Source organism: Tyto alba, unplaced genomic scaffold (assembly GCF_018691265.1).
Source record: "Tyto alba isolate M040663 unplaced genomic scaffold, T.alba_DEE_v4.0 Super-Scaffold_1000006, whole genome shotgun sequence".
Taxonomy (NCBI): Eukaryota; Metazoa; Chordata; class Aves; order Strigiformes; family Tytonidae; genus Tyto; species Tyto alba.
This window is the reverse complement of record NW_024881272.1, coordinates 15,413,622-15,433,134: the sequence shown is the minus strand read 5'-3', so window position 1 is coordinate 15,433,134 and position 19,513 is coordinate 15,413,622. Positions and strand designations below refer to the sequence as shown.

The following is a 19,513-nucleotide window of genomic DNA, read 5'->3' as shown; positions in this document are numbered from 1 at the left end:
ATTGCCTAATTAAATATTAACATGTCCTGATAGAATCTGTGGTATAATTTTAATTACTGTTTTCTCATAGGGAAGCCATATAATCCATGTATTTCTAGCTGTTCCTAGAGGTTGTTTTGTAAAACTCCATTAGTAAATTGTGAACCATCACTAAAATATTTTTCTCCAGATTGCTATAAGTAAATCAAGACTATTATATTCTCCTAGGAGGAGGGGAGAATAGATGCTTCCCTTTAAGGAGAGAAAAATGTGATTTCTTCAATAATCAAGAAGAAAAATCTTTTAACTACAATCCTATTTAAAGTGTTGTTAAAATTCCTGCACAGTGAATCAACATCGGGGAGTTACAGATCACCACAGTTATATTTAAATTTAAGTATAATCCAAAATATTTTTATTGCTGGATTAAGTAATTAGGAGGAGAATTGCATTACTCCCTTGAAGGATGTATTTAAATTTTCTGCTGGGGATGAATTGCAAATATTGAGGTACATCTTGTACATACCTGCAGCATTTTCATTTTCCATTAGGATTAAGAGTGCTTAAATACTATAAGCATTACTTAGCATTTGTGTATATTTGGGGTGAGAAATTCAAGGAAATTATACCAATTCTATTTGGGAAGATATTTAAATAGCTAATACTACAATTTTCAAAGTATCAGTTCTCCAGGCAGCACTAAACAATTTCAAGTCATAGATAAAGCGGTACAGGGAAGGTGGAAGGGTTTCAGTATCTAGGGGAATATTTCGTTTTATATTCCAATGATAATCTACCCACAACGTTTCTACTTTGATAACCTGAGTTCTTCAACATTAACTTTGTTTTGAACATAATACTTTTATCTTTTCCTATGCAAAAGTCCTATTGAAGCCAAATGGTCTTTTGCATGGGCAGGGATTGCAAGGCTGAGCCACTTAACATTCTCAGAGCCTGATTATACACAGATCTGGATAACATAATTGTGGGGAAAAACAAACCATGAAAATATCAGCCCCTATGAATCTTAACTCAGCACTTTAACATCTTGTAAGAGATTGTCCTGGTTTGGGCTGGAATAGAGTTAATGTTTCTTTTTGGTTACTAGAATAGTGCTATGTTTTGGATTCAGCATGGGGTTTGGTATGAGAAGAATGCTGATAGCACACTGATGTTTTCGGCTGCTGCCAAGATTTCAAGGACTCTCCAACTCCCCACGTCCTGCCCGTGTGCAAGTGCACAAGAAGCAGGGAGGGAACACAGATGGAGCACCCAAATTGGCCAATGAAATATTCCATATCGTGGAACGCCATGCTCACTTTATAGAGGAGGGGTGATGAGGAAGGGGCTCGCTCTCACTTCCGGGACTGCAATTGCAGAATCTTGGTTATTTCAGGATCGCTAGCCAGGAACGGGCTGGGTATTGGTCAGTGGGTGGTGAGCAATTGCATTGTACATTGCCCATTTATATTTTCTATTACTGTCATTGTTTTCGTTTTATTACCATTACTAAACTGTTCCTATCTCAACCTGCAAGTCTCCCTTTACCCCTCCAATTCCCTCCCCCATTCCCAGGTGGGGAGGGAGGGTGAGTGAACGGCTGTGTGGTGTTTGGCTGCCGACCAGGCTCAAACCACAACAGAGATTCAAACCAATTTTAATTCAGCACTAAATTTTAGACAGGATCTTTAAAATAGATCTAGATTTTTGCTTGAGGTCTCACCTACTTTAAAATCCATGAAATAAAATTAGTATTTTCCTCTTTGTATTGGCTACCAGAATGGGGACACACATAAGAATACTGCAGGCAAACTCTTAGATTTTACTTTCATAGACACAGAAGTAGTTGAAATAGTATCAGAACAGATTTAAACTAAAGAACAAAAAAACAAATAATTGACAAAACTCTTTTGAAATTACTTTCCTATGAATCAATTTGCAAGGAATCTCAAATCTTCCACTCTGAATTAAACTATCATCATGACTTAGTTACCATTTTTGTAATGACTAACAAGTTTTTCCTGACCCCTAAATCATGCAATGAACTCTGCTAGCATGTTATGATTGACAAGCATGCAGTACAGCTCTGGCAAGAAAGCTGAGACTGAACTTGGAGTACCATGTACACGTCCTGGGGAGGGGCTTTGGGAATGCAAATTCTGGGTGGGCTGTGCTCAGGAAAGGTAGAGCCAGCACGTCCAGATCTGCCATCAGTCCCTGAGAGCCCCGTGTGTTCATCTATCAGATCACAAGAGGCACCACACACAGCCTACCTAATCTAGAGAGAGATGGCTTTTTCCTCTTGAGAGCCTCAAAGCAGAGATTTCCAGCCTGCTGGGCTGATTCTAGTTTTCCAGACTTAGCTCTTAATAAATAAACATTCAGTGTTTGCACATGTTTTAACTTCTCTGACAGACAGGAATCCATGTAGAGAAGTGCTGAAGTGTACATAGAATTTTTATGCCAAAGGACAAGCTCTGATTCCCATCCACTTGTGGCAGACACAGAGGCCCCAGTCTCAAGTCTGTTTTTTTTCTCCAGGGCTACCTGAAGTTTTCATAGCAGTGGGTTAATCATTGCCTATTGTTTTTTTTTTAAATGCCCAGGAAAAATGATGCATTCTGTTGGCTTTTTAAAATCAGCCCTATGGGACATAAATCACAAATATATTAAAGCAAAAAAAGCAGAGGTCATTAAAATATTCTTGTAAGGACTGAAAGTAGCCATGATACATGGAAATTCCTAGCTAGATGATTCTCCTGTTTGCCACTGAGAGAAGAATTATTCTGAGCTGGCCATGTTCCTTCTCATTAAATGTTTAATAGGTCCCAAACCCCAGCACTCTTTGGAATCATTGCTCAGGTCTGACAGTTAAGTAAATATGCTCATCAGAGGATCTAGCAGGCACACATAGATAGGGTAGACATGAAGTCCGTTCCCCTTGAAATCAATAGGAAGGTGGTTGTTAGAGACTACAATTGAGTTAGAGTTTCATTTAGGGAATCTGTGGTAAATGTTCCCACTACTACTGCCACACGGGTGTGAGAAATTATACAATGGCTGTGGCTAGATCTCTGGCACTATTAATGGCAGAGCCAGCTGAGACATGCTACAATAGGCTTATGCATGCTTGAAACTGGAATACTAAGAATAAAGCTATCCTCAGCTAGAGAGGGCAGCCTGACCTGCAGGATCTCCCTTTATTCCAACAGAATATTGATTTAAAACTGGGACAAGGATTCAAAAGCCTTCTGATGCTAAACATAAAAAGTCATGTACAAAGTTGTGTAAGGAAAAATACGTTTTCTCATCCCATGAGAAATTTTTGATTAGGAATAATTATACTAGTGATAAATATGACATAGGGAATGTCTTCCCATCCTTTTTTGTAACACAGAACTGTGGAGTTTAAAGCACAGCTCATTGCAAAACCTCTTCAAGCAACAGGATATACCTGCTGCTGGCACATGCCAGATCGCACGAGCAGTCTCACTGCAAGAGCAATGAAGCCAAGTTTGCATGGGGACCAAGGAGAGCCCCGTAGCATTGGGATCCAGCGCATCCCCCTGACAGGCAGAACACCTCCCAACAGCCACGAATTATTGATATTCTCTTCTCAGCCCTAAGTTGTATCCCCAGGTATGGAGATTAATCTATACAGTATAGTCAATGCTCACTCATCTTAATGTGCAAAACAAGAAAGTATATAGACAGGTATGGATTGCATGTTTCTGCTTCTGGGGGCAGTAGGAATCTGTTTTTTTTACATCTCTGCTTATCTTAGACAACCTTCCCCTAGCTAACATTTGTTTGTGCAGCCAGTACAGAGCAGGGCAGGCTTCTTTGCTTCACATCTAGAACAGCAAGGATAAGACTAATTTACACACAGTGATATAGAAGAAATTTAATCCTTATGGTGTTTGGTGTTTAAAGGGTATTTTGTAAACTACAATGAAAAACACTGAAGTACAGTATCTCAAGAATATCAACAAACTTTTTGACAAATTCTTAAACTACAATCACAGAAACTAGAGTTATAGTAGGAGGGAAACCAATCGGGCATTATATAAGCTCTTTATGCCATACATCTTTTCATGACTTATCTTCATATATTTGAATTTTATATAAACATATATGCACTATATATGCTTATTTGCAAAATAAGTTGCATAATTTTGAATTTACATAATTCATACTTTAGTGAAACATTCTTTCAGTTTAGTACTCTTTAACCCACGGCCTCCCTTAAGGGAAAAAAAAATCTGTTTATATCTGAATCATCCCATTATTCTATGATATTTAGTGTCACCATTGATAATAACACTTCTTAACCGGGCCCATTCCTGCAATTAATTTAATTTTCACAGTTCCCATGAACTCCAATATGGATTCCAATATGGCTTCATTGCCAGATCTGAGCCTTACTGAAGTAATACCATTTTTACTTTTTTTTTTTTTTTTTTTTTTTTTCTGTGAATAGAAGGATGCTGAGAGTGGCTAACTTCCTACACACTATACGTGTACAACCGTCAACAATCCAGCCCTTTGTGAAAGTATTCATATATAAACATGAGTGCTGCTTGTATTGCAGTTCTTTAAAAATGACCTCTCACTGCAGCCATTCTGTTCTATAGTAGTATAACACAACTGATTTGTGAAAATATATGCATCTACTTTTTATTTACACGTACTGGATTCTCTAACATGAAGTCACCTAATTTTAATTACGTAAAATTACTTAGCGATACATATAACAGAGCCACCCCCATCTAAATTGTGAATACTAGCATCTCAAAACATTTTTTCTATTTTAAGTGAAGATAAGCTACCACATTAAAAATAAATAAGCTATTTTTGTCAGTTGATTGGACACTGAGTACACATAATAAATCACTAAGTGCATTGTAAGCTAGTCTATGTGCTAACCTTGAGCTGCAGTTTATCTATTGCCTGCAATTCAGAAGACAATAAGGTATTCTACCCAATCATCTGATCAGCTGAAGGAACTCAAAAGACTGAAATGGCTTTGAAATACACAGGCTTTTAGATATCAAATTACCTCTGGAACCCTCTACCCAGAAGTAACTTGAACAAAACCCATTTGAAATACAGCTTCAATATTCAAAAAAATCAATAATTTAAACCACAGGTTGAACATTTTTACTGCTTCCACTGCAGACTGTCATTTCTTGAAATGAAAATGCTAATGACACCAAAGGGGAAAGCTCCATCCAGAAGAGATACATGTGTGCAGGCATGGATTGGCTAGAAGTGCTGGTTTGCTTTCCCTCCCCCAGTTACGTTTACATAAGATCTCTTAAAATAAACAACACTCACTTCCATTGCTTCGAAAAAAATGTTTTTCTTTGTAGCACTTAATGTTTCTGTCCATGAGAGCTTAGCTATATCAAGACACTTCACTGTAAACATGCATGCTGAATGCAAATACTACATCCTCAATTATGCTATTAAGTCACATTATTTTAAAATAGGCACTAATGTCGTGCTTTTGAATACCAGCTAGCACACTGTGAACTCTTATGGTAGAAAAGCAGGAATATAGATGATATGCTCCAAAATCTACATCAGAAATGGGAAGCAGTCCAGTGCATCTGGCAAAAAACAAACAAGTATGGAAGGTCCACTGCCCGTGATAAAAGCTCATTTAAGAGCAGAAATGGATGGTTGACAAAGGACTTCCTAAAAGGAAAACACATAGGGTGAGGCATAGTGGGGAAGTGAACCCTTGAGCACAACTGAAGCAAGCTACACATGGAGGATGTCTGACACAGAATCAAGTCTCTCCTCTGTCTGAATTCGACCGTCAGACAGATTCTTAGCAGAGCTTGAAATCTGTCAGTCTCCTTCTGTAGAAACTGTTATCTTTTAGTAATTTAAACCTCATTAAATCCTTGCACTCTCTGGCACTATTTTTCTTAACTGCGTTAACAGAGGAATGCAGGAAGCAAAACAAAAACCCCCAAAAGCAATGAAATAAACATTACAAGAGAGAGCTTATGTATCTACAGGTATGTAACTCCCAAAGCACACTAAACCCAATTTTTGTTACAGTAGCAAACCATCACTTTTAGTACCGAAGAGAGGGGCATAAGAAAGAGGTTGTAAGATTGATGCTCTTTGGTTTATAGTTTTAATACTTTACTCTGAATTACATTCTTGGTTTCTCTTTCATATACTTTTAGAGTATTCTCCAACCATAGTGTTAGAATAGAAAAGAAAATGTAAATGATATTATGAGAGTAAAGTTGCTCAAGTAAAGAAAACTATGTATTTGGATATATACAGCTTTATTACAAAGTGAAGATTAAGTTTGCATCTCCAGGTTAAACTTTCTGTTTCTAGAAATAATATACTCATGAATTTTCTGGCTGATAGATTTGTTCAATTTTAACCCAAGATAAATGCAGATTTTTAGCCTGGAATAAGAAATTACAAAAGTATAACCATTAAAAAATGTGATACTCAAAAATGCATACTCCAAAAATTCGGACATGGACTCCAATATGCTGCTCTCCCTAAAGGCACAAAACTTTTCTGGATATGAAACAAAAAGTCCATAAATGTAAGCAGAGAAATTCATCTGAGTTTAAATATACCCAGAATATAGGAAAATAAGATTTTGTTTATTTATGTCTTTGAGATCTGCATTACCTTCGTGTGAAACCACCTATTCCAGGTACTCCTGGCAGTCTTTAAAATATACCTCCTACACAATAGCAGCAATCAACTGACCTTCTGAGAACACTGCTCTTGGCAGCAGCATAAACTTAAACAGAATAATAAATAATAATAATAATAAAAAAAAAAACAGTAGCAACCAGAATCCTAATATTCACCCTTTCCTCAATTCTTGCAAAGTTAAGGGGAAAAAACAAGCTTTTCAAGTTTGTGCTGGAGTTAAGAGACTCAAGCTGTTACAGATCACCCCAGGGCAAGAGCTCCAAGCATATGACCAGCAGCGTTCAGATGAACTGCCAGCATCTCCTTCCCTGCCATCCCAGGGTACCCAAAACAGCCAGGATGGGCTGGGCACATTTTTAATTCCCCAATGAGACACTCCGTGGCATTCAAGCAGTGAAGTTTGTCACCACTGATAATATTTTGATAGATTTAAGACCCAGTCCGATGTAGCATGCACTGGCAGTAGGCTAATCTTGAAATAGAAAGCATGGATACTCTTAGCAAGGCCTGCATTCAGAAAATAAAAGGGGTGTAGGCTTCTGGCTCTTATCTGCTGTTGCAGCTACAGCCTGGAATGGAACTGCATCCCTCAGCCGGAAGGACTGATAATTCTCTTGCCGTAGCCTCTGGATGTTTCCTCTAACGATCCCAGCATTACTCCTATCTTGTCTGGATTGACTTTTGCTCAGCATGCTCTCAACCATGCCCCAGTCTCCCACAAACACTGAATAATGCAATCAACTGCTCAAGCTAAATCAGCCGAGAGTTATAAAGCTGAGTTTCGACATATTGAAAACACTTCAATCAATGTCACTTTACTAAACCTTCTCTATGGCTTGATATACACATTAAATAAAAGGGTGGCAAACAGGAACCCTCCTGAACTGCACAGGGAGAGAACCATCACAGGCAATAAACCTGAACATAACACTGACAACACGCCGACAACAGGCTCCTCCGGATTCATTGTTTAAGTATGAGGTTTGAAAAGGGACAGTGAAGATGCTTTGGGAAAGAATGCATTAGGGACATTTGGGAAATCGTTCCATTTTTGATTGATTCCTTAGCAAAGCACAGACATGTGATAGGATACAGCTACAACAGCTTATGAAAAAATTAATACATTTTTTACAAAACCTATGATTTCTCAAAAAAGCTGGTAGTTGATGCTGTTTAACAGCAGCATTATTGAAACACAGGTTTTTTTTTACTACAGATTTTGGTGTTGCAATAGGGCTTCACATACATAAATTTACTATATTATGTGAATTACGAGAAACATCCTTTTCTATGTTTGTGTGATTCATTAAATCATAAATTGTAATAGCATGTGCCAGAAATTCCTTTTGAAGGACGTAATAAGGTAACAATTATCCTCTGAACTCCTTTCTCTGTCTTCAGATAATAAAATGCATTAGCAGCCTATCTGTTTGCTGCCCCATGATAGAAAATGAAAGCAAGTGGGATGGTTGCACCGTATGCTTTCAGTTCCTGCAGTTGGCTGGTGAAGTGAGCTTTGTTCCTGAATGTGCTGTCAGAGACAAAAAGAATTGTTTTGCCAATACTTTTAAGGAACAATCCTTAAAAAACAGTAAGGAAAAATTAATTGAAGAGGTTTGGTTTTGCATATGTGCAGGTGGATGTGGAAAAACATACACATAAATATCAAATGTAAATTTAAAAGAAATTATATTTAAAAGAAAATTAGGTACATAAGGCTTCCCTGTAAGGTTTTGTTTTCAATCAATGAATCACACCTTTTTCATGTTATGCAACAATTCATGGAATCTGATGCAGGGGAAATGTAGCATTTTATTCTGTGCAAATAAATAAATTCTGAGCAACATTACAAGTATTGTTATAATCCCCTCAGAGAAGGCTTAAGGCCTTCTAGATCAACCTGTTAGTGTTTGGAGTCCCATGTCTGATAACTGGCACAGTGAGAATGTCCTTAGTGTACCATGATTTTGTTCAATTATTTTTGAAGGAAAAATCATAAACAAAAATTCACAATGCCAAGTGTGCTATATAAAGGCATTATTAACTGTACAGGTGCAGAGAGGTAGAAGCAGCAAGATCACAAGATAAAAACGGCTCCATCAATTCAAAGAAAGTATAATTTATTCTCTCAAATTTTTATATATATATTTTTAAATCTCTTTCTATGGGAGAAGAAACGTATTTGTTTTTAAATTAAAAATAAAATAAAATTTTACAAAAATAAACCCAACAGCTTCAGCAGCAATCCAAATCTGGAATTCACTCCGTTTTCTTTTTTGTTCTAGGAAGACACTGTTCCCAATCCACATATTGCAAATGCTAAAAAGTAAAAAGACAGGGACCTCTGAAACAATGTATCATTTCCAAGAGTGAAAGTAGATATTAAACTTCACTTTGGCCAAGCGACATCAAAACATTCTTAATAAACATTTCTTCAGTGTAGCCCGTGATATACAAAAAATCTATTTTTTCTTAGATTTCGCCAATACATAGCTCAAAATTAAATCTCGGCAACATGTGAAGACCCAACCCTGTATTGTGCTATGATGATTCTGCAGGAAGCCTACATTTGTAATTAACTTTAAAAAAGTGTATGTACCATGTTATTTTACAGAATTACAAATTTAAATCACAGCAAATTAATGCTTTCCTGAATTGATGTATATACTCCTGTACTGTCCAGGTTCTCACTGTTTCACACTCCCAAGAGTCTCCATCCGCTTTGGCTCAGATTCTGGAATCTAGATACTTTCATTATTCATATTATAGTTACGCATAGTGCATACACATTTAATTCAGAGCATCATTATGACCTGTTCATACCCTGTCACATCCTGGGATGGACACAATGCCTCATGAAGATTCAGAATACCATATATGATGGGTGCCGAGCACCCTTATTAAAAACTATACTTTTTCAACATCAACATACAAATAGAGTAACCTGGGAAACAGAATCATTTTGACTCCACTAAATAGATCACAATACAATAATTGCTGCCATGGTCAAACTGCAGTTTGGTTAAGTTCTTTACATGAGAATTTTGATACTCTGTGTTTATCTGAAGTCCAAATTCTGACTAAAATATGAGAAGAGCTCATGTCACTGCTTTTCTAAGATTACACATTTAAACCTTATTTCATTTAGAGCTTCCAGTAGCTTTCAGCTAAATTTCTCATTGCACCCGCTGCCTCGTAGCTGGAGAAGGCTAACAAACCCCTCAGTGTTCACATGACAACCTTTGTGCAAACGCATCCTTATTCTGTCATCTACTGGCAGCATGCTTCCCAGTCATGTTCTCTGCCAGTCCTTACCAGTTTGCCAATTACACAAGCTGCTTCCCAGACATCAGACAAAAATTCCACAAGACTGCTGTGCAAGCGTACCCTAATTAACCATCAGCTTAATTAGACAATTTACTGTGTAATTAGCAGGCAATTAGTCAACACCTCTCAGATCTTATTGACTGCTGTGACAGCCTTCCTTAGTCTACACATTCCCATACGCTTCCACGACCATGATCCCAGCCCCATCCTGTACGACAGCAATCCTTGCAACGGAAGGGAAATCATATTACATAATAAGGGAGGAGGGAGAAAAATCAATACATAGCCTGTTCATTTATTGAACTGTCTTCTAGCCAAGACTTTCTTTTCTCTAGCAATAGAAGGTCAGGTGCTAATGAAAAAACATGCAGCTATAACATTAGTTTATGTCTTTTTCATTTTTAGTATGTTTTAGGAGTGTTTTTTTTAAACTCATGTTCCACTGAATTATTAGATAAGCCAGGCAAGCAGAGGTTAAGAAAAAAAAAATGTAAACTTATTTACATATTGTAGTATTAAGTATATGGCCAAGAACAGTGACATGGTGACGACAGCTGATTTTGAAACCTATAGCTAGTATTGTAATTAACTGCTTTATAGTCCAAAATGCACCAGGAAAGTGAAAGTAGATTACTTTAAAGTATAAAAAGTCAATACTTGATAATAATTCAATGCCATTAGTGTAATTCAGTAGAAGCAATTTTTGGAAGTAGTATGAAGTCTTCCACACAAATCTAAAGTGGTAGGCCTTTATGAATACATGATGTGAGAATGTACAATTAGAAGACTATCATAATATGTATATTAAGGGAATGTTAAAAATGCGTGTTCCTATTTCATTTTTCCAAAAGGCCAAAAATTGGATTTTGTAATGAGCTGTGACAAGAGCGTTTTGGATAATTCTTAACGTGATAATTCCAAAGTTCATGGGATGGACACACTTGTCTTCTGCTGCAATTAACTCTAGAAGATTTATACACAAAAACCCTACACTTTCTGACTGAAGGATGGAGTCCCATAAAGCCACAATCTCTATTATTGTAAAATATTTAGATAATTAGAAATCTCAAATAAAGATAAGAAATGCTATGTAGAATACACTCACATGCTTATTTGCATTAGTAATAGGCATTTTAACATAAGAACCTATCAGGTTTTTTAAACATATGGGACTTCATTCTGCTTTTGCAACAACGTCAATCAGGAGTAAATGCAATTATATCACCATGAGATTCAAAAATCAGCTCTTTGCTTTCTTAACTTCGTGTGTGGGCAAATCAGATGTTAAACACAGCCCTAGCAGTTTCATTTACCAAGTGGGAACTCAAGACCTGATATAACTCGAGTATTTAGGAAAGCATGTTGCCTTTACATAAAAGCTACACTGGTATAACCAAAAATCCCTTGAAAAATGATTAAGCTAAAACCCTGCAAACCCACGTGTGGAAACATATGCCAGTTTAGAGCTAGTTATATCATTTCAGCTTATGTCTGCAAACGTTTTAACACAAGCTATACAGTACCACATACATGCTCAACACTGATTTAATACTGTCAATGTAGAGTCAATATGGGACCATGTTTCTGCAAACATGTTGCAAGATTGCGTGGTCCAACCAGGAATCTTTGGGCAATAGATGTTGCATGAGATGCTTCAGCTCTCTCATGTTTTTCTTGGTAGAGGTGAGGAAAAGCACTCATCCAACAGCAGGGCTGCCATTTAACTTGCACAGCTGAAGCAAGAAACAATGAGCTGGTGTGCAGGGGAGAAGGCACGGTGCTGGAAGTGTCTTCCCCCGTGCATTTGCAGCCTGATAATGTTGGTGAACAGAGGTGCAGTCCCAAAGTGTCACCTAGACTCTTGTAGAACCCAGCATTTGACCACAGCAATGAATGTAGACCGCAGCAAAAATGCCGAACTGTAAATTAAGCAACTGAAGTGAAAAAAACACTCTTCCTTTATTTCACTTCAGTATCTCAGTAGACCTACTGATGTCTGGATTGCATTCTGGATTTTCTCATAATTAAAACATGGAAATGAGGGAAAAAATCCAAACTCTGACTCATGCACTTAACAAACTGGGGGGCGGGGGGGGGGGGGGGGAGCGGGGGACGGACGGGGAAGAGGAACCAGTGACCTGACAGGAGGGAAACTTCTAAATGTTATAATGGAAAAATAAATATTTAGGTTTTTTCCTGAATGTCTGTGGTTACCTATTAAGTGCATCATGACAATTCCAAAAAATAGGGAAGTTTATGTAATTTATACTAAGAAAAGTCCAAAACGTTAAATATGGCCTTATGCTGTGATTGTCTTGGATAGGCATTTATAAATATAAATATTAATAAAAATAGCCTACAATTTTTTCTAATAAATTAAATACAATAATCCCACTTAAAGTTATATGTAATCGGTTGCTTTGAAGAAAGCAAAATACTAAAAAGAGTTTGCAACAAATCTGAATTGAGAATGAAACTTCAGTGTGAAAATTCTAAATTTCAGAATTACACTTGGCAATTTCTAGCTTACACTGAAACTGCCTTTTTAGCTGAATTCCTTTCTGACACAAAGTTATTTGAAGTATTGCCAAGATTACCAACAACCTTCCAAGGGCATACAAAATGACGACAGGAAATAGTATCTGAATGATATTTTACACAAGTATGTTACATATTTGCTTTTTAGTATACTGTTTATTCAGAATGTGATATTAAAAAACATTAAGTACTTCAGATACAGTACCTCAAGAGCTGCAGATTCTCAGCAGTTTTGGAAAATCATGCATGTGTGCACTCTGTCTCTCGTTAAATATTTGCAGATATTTTCAGAAGAATGAGGTAAATAAAGCAAAGGTAGTAAAGAGCAAAGCAGCTTCTTCAAGATAAAAAGAAATACTGTTCAGATTTTTAGCCAGCAGAAAAAAAGACATGAAAAAGAAACAATCTCTAAATACCGTGTAAAAAACAGATAAACAGAAAATGAATCCTTAGACAACTCTATAATTGAGGAACCCGTAGCCTACCAAGAACTAGTTTTGCACATGTATCTAGTTTTACCTTTGATGGCCAGCTTCGTGTGCAGCTTTGAGAAAGATATGTCATTGCTGTCTTAAAGACTCTATGGAATGTATGAAATGAGCTCAAGAAGCATAAGACATAGAAGTTACAGCCAAGCTCCCTCTGTTCCATGAGGGTGAATGCAAGGAAAACACAAAATGTGAAAAGCAACTTGCTGATCCTCCGTAACAATCCGTCCTTTAGCACGGATGAGCTTTACTGACTCAATGCTCACACCCCTGTGTGACAGATCCTTCTTTGTCACATGACCTGAGGTGCTCCAGCATGACTTCATGCACAGCCACTGATGCTTCGAGGTGTACCTTCTCTAACGTGCACTTAGCCAACCTGGCATGGATTTATCTAATCCCTTCAGAAGTAAACCTGCTCCGGCACAGACATAGTCATAGCCACAGCCACAGACACTTCAAGATGTACCTGCTTGGGTGTGGACTTATTCATGGCCACAGATGCTTTGAGGTGTCCTGCTCCCACGTGGACTCATTCACTGGTCACAGTCCCTTCACACCGCAGTTCCAGCCTGTCCAGCAGAGCAGCACAGGAACAGCAGCGATGCCCTGGCCGTCTGCCAGCCCAGGCACATCACCATTGCTGTTATCAAAATGTTCCCAGGCACAGCAGAGTAAGATGATAAGCAGTACGGCGAGCAGCGAAAGCAAAAGCACCACTAACCAGCACTAGAGTCCAATACACAGTGAGGTAAGCAAGCCTCACGGCAAGCACAGGAGCCTGGCAACTGATAGCTAAACAGCAATAACAGCTATAAATTCGATCTAGCACATTCCAATCAAATCTGTCATTATCTTGAACCCCTTGAGCCCCATGCTGAGTGCCAAGCACAACTGTCGTGTTTTAACCCCAGTTGGCAACTAAGCATCACCCAGTCGCTCACCCACTTACCCCCAGTATAACGGGAGAGAATCGGAAGAGCAAAAGTAAGAAAACTTGTGGGCTGAGACAAAAACAGTCCAACAGGCAAAGCAAAAGCCATGCACACAAGCAAAGCCAAACAAGGAACCCATTCACCACCCCCATGGGCAGGTAGGTGCCCAGCCACCTCCAGGAAAGCTGGGCTCCACCACACGCAACAGCCACCTGGAAAGACAAATGCCATCACTCCAAATCTCCTCCCCCAGCTTTATATGCTGAGCACGATGTTATAGGACATGGAATATCCCTTTGGACAGTTGGGGTCAGCTGTCCCAGCTGTATGCCCCCCTACACTTCACACGTGCCCCCACTCTACTCGCCAGACTTCTCCATGAGAGACTGTGCTGTGGCTCTCATTGCAGAAGAAATGCAGCACTTTAGCAATATTTAATGCTACAGGAAGAGTGGGACTAAACATTTGCCCATAGGCTTATTATTTATCACAAACTTGTAAAAAGTTTTACATTTCTAAAGTAATAAATAGAATCACAAAGAGAGAGGGAGACTTTTTACTGTCAGTTGTTAAACTATTGCTTTGAAAATACAGTTCGTGATCTTCAACGTTCAAAGTATTAACTGGCCAAAATAACCAGCCTTACTAATGGTAAAACCAGATTATTAAAATGGTCCAAACTATCTCAACTTGCAAATTCACTGGTGTCAAGAAGCACACCTGCAACAATTTAAGGCATACATCTAATTGGTGCAGACATCAGCTGTGGTAGGAAAGGACTTGTCTTATCAAAGACAACTTGGTTAAAGCTCTCAGTTCTGGACTCCTTGTCCTCTCTGCTTTCACTGTGTTGTTCAAGTTGTGCTACATCTCTACAGACTGAGATTCCTCCAGGGTGAAGATGTGTCAAGCCCCTACAGCCCCAGGTGCAGAGAGTGAGGAGAAAGAACGGTCAAATACTGTCCACTCCAGTTCCTCATACAGCCGTTTTGACGCTACTAAAGTTATTAGCATTTAAAGAGAGCATCCAGGCTTCTTTATATTGGCTCTGGTACAGGGTAAAACTAAGTAGAGATGAGATCTGGCCCTTAAGTTGAACATATCAGAGAAAAACTTTTTATTGAGGAAGAAGGAGGAAAATCTGGTTTTCTGCCACTTACTCAAAGTCACAGAATGATTTGTTCCTTTTTTGTAGCCAGAAAACACATTTTCTGTATAAAAATATTAAAGTAAAATACAATGTTGTAATTACAACACTTTAAAAAATAATAATTATATGCTATTGCATTTCCCTAGAGTAGTCTCCCCTGTTAAACTTTGCTAATTTTATGCAGTGATCTAGAAATGTAAAAGTTGAGGAACAATAAAGCTGTTATTTCTTATTAAAATTCTTTCAGAAATATGGAACAAAATAAGATATGTAAAGAACTCGTAATAATATTAAGACCAATAATAATTTTAACATTTCTGAAACCAAGAAATATTTTAACTCACAAAGTTTTGTATGCTAAGAAACCCTGTAAAATGACCATTTTTTGTTCAAAAAATTGAGTTAATAAAAGTTGTCTGATGTTATTTAGTAGAAAGGCAAACAGTCTTTTTTATATTTGACATTAACAATCTGATCATTTGTCTCCCCATAGAAAGCCCATACAGCTTTCATACAGACCACACAATAAAGAATAGTAATATTTCTGTTTACTGAGATATCAACTGGCATTTCATTGCAAGTCAATGGTCTATCTTTGCTACAGCATACTAGACCTCAATCTGGCATCTACAAATGTCAAGAGTATAAAAAAAAAAAAATTATAGGGTGGAAATCAAAAGCATGCTCTAAATTCCTAAAAAACGAAACAAAGTTCACCTAAACATATTTGCTGCAGAAATCAGTACAATATTCAGCTGTCAATCTTGAAAAACAATGAGGGAGCGATGCTGTCAGTAGGACAGGATAATAACATTTCAAGCAGATGTTCAGGCAGGGCTCTAATTCTCACTGAACTCCCTTGGTAAGCATTTAATTTCTTTATCATATGCAAGCTAGGCAAATTGTACTTCATCAAAACTGTATTGTGAAATATTAATATTTCATATTATAGCAAAACTCCATAGAATAACCTTTGTCATATTAAGAAAATCAGAATTTCAAATGTCATGGTTCTGCATTTTAATGCATCTTAAATAGCTTTTTGGCTTGGCACCATAAATTATAACTAGTTTAATCTAAATTACTATGCTGTAATATCATACAAAAATATACATTTTGTAATACAGATTCACTTCCGTGAAATACTGATGTTATGAAAAACAGTGCGTCATTGTACCATGATTTTTTTACCACCTTCAATTACGAAGTGAGGTGCACACAGTGCAAATGTACAGAGAGAAAACTAGTTGGAGCCTGAATATGTATAGTGTAATAACAGCAAAAGGAAATGTGATATATCCTGGGTAAATTAAGTAATTCTCTACCAGCAATGGTATTAATTTAGAAATGGTTCTGAAAATGTAGTGTAAAATCTACATGAATGACTCGTATAAACATACATTATGACTGGAAAGTTTTCTCCACTATAGTTTAGTTCAAATTTAATCTAGTTTTAATTGTAGCTTTGTTTTTAAAATCATTTGTGCAACTTGCTCCATATATAATGAAAAAAAATATTAAAGATTAAAAATTAAGTTAGTCTGCATGTTGATTTCTGCCGGCTCTCATAATAAAGGCAACTATTTCTACATTATTGAAAGCGACAGCATCACAAATCAATGCATGTCACAACAGAATAAAGACAGATGTATCTGATTAATCAGAATTAAATTTTAGAAGTGAAGGAAGCATCTAAAAATCAAAGCAAACATTTCTGCTATTCCAGTTATTTTTTTTTGTCTTTCTAAGCAGCCCATACAATGCAGTGAGAGAACAACAAAGCCTCAATTCAGTTGATTAAACCCCAGTTTCTGCTAGAAACTTCTCACTGTGGTAATGGATACAGTATAGAGACGTGTACACTTCATATAACCTCTGACTTATTTTGATACTATATATATAGAAAGTTTCCGATTACGGGTTTTAATGCAAATTTTGTGTACTATACAATACTCACTAATAAATCCTAAGTAATAAACCATCTCAATACAACGCTTCTACTAAAAAACTCCCACTCACAGTTATTTGTTTAATTAAAGCAGTATCTCTCATTCTGCAGGTAGTTTTCCATTCATCTAAGCTCTGAAAGAGGTAATAATTGGTATTCATTTATTGTGGACTCTATGATATGCAGCTCCCCCATTTCCCTGTGATATGCAGCTCCCCCATTTCCCTTCAATAGCTTGCCAACAGAATTTACAAATAATATGTTGCGGCACAGAGTTATCTGAGTAAGACAGAAATACTATTTGAACCAACGGAGCAATGAGCTATTGATCCTGCAGTCAAAAAGGGAAGACATGGATGTAGGAAAAGGTGTGCGAAGGGATGTTTTTATTCTGCTACCATTTTTCTTTTCTATTGATAGTCCATTTTAAAAGCAGTTATTCTCATTTCTGGAAAAAATAAAATCTACTTGACACTAAAGCAGCTGTTGAAAAATGTTTAATTTAGTAAATAAAATCCTATAAGTTGCTATCCCACTCACGGACACCTACAGACACATACAAGTACAGTACCCTATAATTAATATTTGCATTACACTGTAATATCTATTACCGTCTAAAATATTTAGAGTGCAGTATACTCAAAGGTATAAATACCCTGAAGGAATTTCAGCTATCTCTTATGCTAATTCTTTTTATGTTTCAACAATAGTACAGTAGTATGCAAGAGCAAACTTTTGCTGAATCACTCAGAGTTGAAATCCTCACCCTACAAACAGAAAATGCTATGCAGGTTGTCATGAAGGCAGTTATGCAGCAAAGTATGTGGGTGTTTGAAAAGAGAGTGAGCATGGCACAAAATGGTTAGTGCTATGCTTACTTTTTCTGTGGCAACATATGATGCTTTCAAGGTGAGGCCAAGACAGATGAGGGTTGGGAAGACTGGGGGAGTAAATTATGGTCCAGGGGCTAGAACTGCAGCACTGCTACCCAACAGTTTCCCCATACAAGAAAGCATGGCCTCTCAGGGCTGCAGGGATCCCTAGCCTAGCATTTTAGAAGAGTTTTCTGTGCTAGGTAGTGAAAGAGGGAAAAGAATAAGTTCATATGAAATGAATCCTCTGTCTTACGAGAATCACAGATCTCCAGCCTGAGTCCATTTTATCTCTGTCCTTGGATCTCTTTCTTCCACAAGATTTATCCTGTTTTTCTCTCTGATCTTATTCCATCACACATTAGTTAATGCCTGGCAATTTGTGGTTAGCTTTTCACTAGCTATAAGTCACTCAGTTTTAGCCTGCATCAGTCACTTCTGCTAAAGCGCCAAAGGATGCCCATGGTCAACAGGGAAGTCACTGTTTTCCCTATAAGTGACTGAACACAGTGGTGAATTCATTATTTGGCTCTGGAGAAGGGAGCATTTCTCCTGCTGCTAAGCTCCCCATTGCCACACACACAGTTTACACTTGGCCTTTAACTACTGTAAATAAGAAGGAAGCCCACAAGTTAAACCTAACCAGGACAGATAAAATGAGGAGACGAGGGATGAACACAGAATCCTGGTTGTATCACATACAATCACGGCTGAAGTGGAGGAGCTTTCAGCTGCCTAAAAATGCATCTAGTAAGCTCCCTTCCTCCCAGAAGCTGTTTCACTCTTGAGAACTGTATTGTCTGGGGAGCAGCTCTGCCTCCTCCCACCAACTCTGCAGGCTTCAATCAGGAAATCTTTGTTCCTGGTCCTGCTACAAAGTGAGCTGTGACTAGCTCAGTCTGAAATCTCTACTTCCACAGGTACCACAGCCCAAGAGAGCATTCTGCTCCCTGCTGAATACTGCACAAGATTTATGTCTACATAATCAGAAGCTAAGTTATTTGTTGTTTTTTTTTTAAAGAAGTTAGCACCTTATGCTAGCCTATATTATTCCAAACTGTCTACCAACTCCATGTTCTAGCATTAAGTCAACAAGAACAGTTTTTGTGTAGTACCTTATTGAGCTCTTCTTCCTATTTGAAATATTTCTTTTTGTAGCATTAATTACCATGCTACTATTCTAAATAAAAGCAATTTTATTTCTTCAACACCTCGCAGCCAAGCATCTCAAATCATGTCACAAATACTAAGGCTTAACACCTGTGGGAAGTGCACTACAGGGAAGAATACAGTAGTAGAAAAACTAGGTAATACTTGGCTGGGACACAGTCCTACTGCACACAGCAATACATGATTCAAGAGTTTAGGCACCAGAGAAAGACAACTACCTCCTATTGAACACTAGAAGAAATCTTAGCTAGAAATAAGCAATGATCACTGGACTGGAATTCATCCAAATCACTTTTCTGAACTACTTCTCTCTAAAATAAATACTGCCTGCAATATTTTGCATCTTATTGCAACAAATATAACCACTTAAGGTACTTGCTTTTAGCAATCTTCTTGCTTGAAAG

The 19,513-nt window shown here is 37.5% G+C and overlaps 1 protein-coding gene and 1 long non-coding RNA gene across 6 annotated transcripts in view; both read right to left on the bottom strand.

The window, feature by feature from the left end:
• DPYD (dihydropyrimidine dehydrogenase) overlaps positions 1-19,513 on the bottom strand; it is a 360,191-nt gene that overhangs the window by 149,361 nt on the left and 191,317 nt on the right. The window lies entirely within an intron of this gene.
• On the bottom strand, positions 1,264-18,433 carry LOC122154695. Its single transcript, XR_006166749.1, has 3 exons — positions 18,422-18,433; positions 15,975-15,977; positions 1,264-1,453 (listed from the first exon to the last, which is right to left on the bottom strand). It is a non-coding gene; the product is annotated as an uncharacterized LOC122154695 (long non-coding RNA).